The following is a 2,460-nucleotide window of genomic DNA, read 5'->3' on the forward strand; positions in this document are numbered from 1 at the left end:
CGCGGGGCGCGCCCAGAGGCACGGGCGCGGCGGGGGGGGGGTCGGGGAGAGAAGGAGGGGGGGGAGGGCGACGGGGAGGACCCCCGTCCCCGGCACGCACACGCGCGCGCGCGCGGCAGCACGGCACGGTACCGCCGCGGTACCCACCCGCAGACAGCCGCCCGCGAGCGCGGGAGGCCGGGGGCGAGGCCCGCGCCTCCTCCCCATATCTCTCCCCACCGCCGCGCCGGGCCCCACCGGCCACGACGCACACCCTGGCGGCCCCGGCGGGACGAGCTCCGCCCAGCGGGCGCTCCGGGAGCGGGGAGCTTCGGAGCGCTCCCCGAGTCTCGATTTAGGGGGACGAAGACCCTTGGCCGACGCCGCCGGGCTGCGGGGAACCGCTCCCCGGCCCGGGGCCGCGCGCGCGGGCCTGCGAGGCACCCCAGCCGCGCCGCTGGGGCACGCCGCCCCGCCGCCAGGCGACGGGGGGGGGGGCGGCGGCCCAGCCGGCGATTGATCGTCAAGCGACGCTCAGACAGGCGTAGCCCCGGGAGGAACCCGGGGCCGCAAGTGCGTTCGAAGTGTCGATGATCAATGTGTCCTGCAATTCACATTAATTCTCGCAGCTAGCTGCGTTCTTCATCGACGCACGAGCCGAGTGATCCACCGCTAAGAGTTGTCTGCCTTTCGGCACCGCCCCGCGCGCGCGGGGGGGCCGGGACCGCTCGACAAAAGCGGCCCCTTCTCGGAGGACGGCCCGCCGCCCGCCCGCCCGGCCGCCCGCCCGGCCGCCCGCCCCTCCGCCCGCGCGGAGGGGACGCGACGCCACGCGACGCGGCGGCGCGCGCGCGCGCGACGGCGAGGCCTCGCCTCGACTGACCGTACGAGCACGCACACGGAAGAAGGGGGGGGTAAAATGGAACGGAAAACCCCGAACGGCAAGGCCAAGGGCGGGGAGCCCGCGCTCCCCACCCACCTGGGACAAGCACCTTGCTCGCTTCGGGGGCGGCCCAGGCGCCCGGGCTCGGACCGGCCTCCGCACGGAGGCCGCGGCGCGCCCCGCCGCGCCGCCTGCCCGCCTCGCTCCGGACACGCGCGCTGCTCTGCTGGGCTGCTGCTGCTGCTCAGCACACCAGCGGGGCGCCCCGCCGGGCCCGCGCGCGCCTCCGCGCAAGCTACGCCGCGCTGCGACAGCCGGTTTTTCCCCCACCCGGCTCGCCCCGCCGGCCCCTCCGCCGCCGCGCCGGAGGCGGCGACCGCCGGAGCTCGAGCCGGCGACGCCTCGGCCGCGGGCCGCCGGACGGCGGCCCGCCACCCCGCCGGAGCGGAGCGGAGCGGCTGCCCTCCCGGAACCACACCGCCGCCGCTTCTCGCCTCGGCCCCTTCCGCGGGCACGCGCCGAGCGGAAGGGCAGACGGCGCCAAGCCGGAGGCGCCGCCCGCTCTCCCCGTCTCCACGCGGAGACCGGGAGGGAGGCGCCCCCGGCCGCCCCGCCTGCCCCCCGCCGCGGCGCTGCCGGGAAGGGCGACGCGGGAAGGCAACGGGCAGGGGCCCGGGCCGGGCCGGCCACGGGTGCCCTCCGGGCGACGGACGCGCCGAGCGGCGCCGCCGCCGCTCGGCCCGGGGCACCGCCCGAGCCGGCGGGCCGGCGGCGGGAGACCGCCGAGCGCTCGCCAGGGCGGGGAGGGGAGCCGGAGCGCAGCGCGGCGCGGCGCTGCGACGGAGGCGCGGCGGCCCCGGCGGGCCGCCGGGCGAGCCCCCACCGCGGGGACTCGCCGCCCCCGGCGGAGAGCCGCGCTCCCGCCGGGGTCGCCCGTTTCGAGGCAGGCAGGCCGGCCACGGCCGACCGCGCCGCGGTCTCTCCGCCGAGACCGGACCGCGGGGTGGGGGGGGCAGTGGGACCCCTCCCCGGCTCGGCTGCCCGCGGGACGGGCGCGGGCGGCGGCCGACACAGGGGGCTTTGCGAGAGCGACTCCCGCCCCCCCTTACGGCACCGCCGCCCGGCCGCCCCCCGGGCCGCATCGAGCCGCCCGAGTCTTTAAACCTCCGCCCGGCTCTCCGCGGCCTTCGACCCCCGGGCTCACGCCGAGGGAGGGCCGCGGAAGCGTGGACGCTAGGTACCTGACCCTGGGGCGAGGGAAACGACCTGCAAGGCCCCGCGGGGGTGCCTCCCCCGCTGCCGCCCTCGGGGGAGCGTCCGCCCGCGGGGGCGCGCCCGACATCCGCCGCCACTGCCTCGTCCTCCTTCCCGGGGCCCGGGGTTTCCCTCAGTAGCCCGGCGCTGCGCCCGGGAGGAGAGCCGTGGCTCGGGCCGCCCGCTGGCGCGGGACGCGCCAACCGGCACAGGGCCTCGCCCACCAGCGGCGGCGGCGGCGGCACAGCCGCCCCCCGGCTCCCTCGTGGCGGAAGGTGCAGGGGAGGCGGCGGCCCGCCGCGCCGCCCGGCGCCGCGCGCCAAGCCCGGAACGCCCGGAGGCCT

At 80.4% G+C, this 2,460-nt stretch overlaps 1 non-coding gene across 1 annotated transcript; it reads right to left on the reverse strand.

The window, feature by feature from the left end:
• Positions 1-507: 507 nt before the first annotated feature.
• LOC142403401 (5.8S ribosomal RNA) lies at positions 508-660 on the reverse strand. The gene has a single exon (XR_012773651.1). It is a non-coding gene; the product is annotated as a 5.8S ribosomal RNA (ribosomal RNA).
• Between the last annotated feature and the right edge of the window lie 1,800 nt (positions 661-2,460).

Source organism: Mycteria americana, unplaced genomic scaffold, assembly GCF_035582795.1.
Source record: "Mycteria americana isolate JAX WOST 10 ecotype Jacksonville Zoo and Gardens unplaced genomic scaffold, USCA_MyAme_1.0 Scaffold_246, whole genome shotgun sequence".
NCBI lineage: Eukaryota > Metazoa > Chordata > Aves > Ciconiiformes > Ciconiidae > Mycteria > Mycteria americana.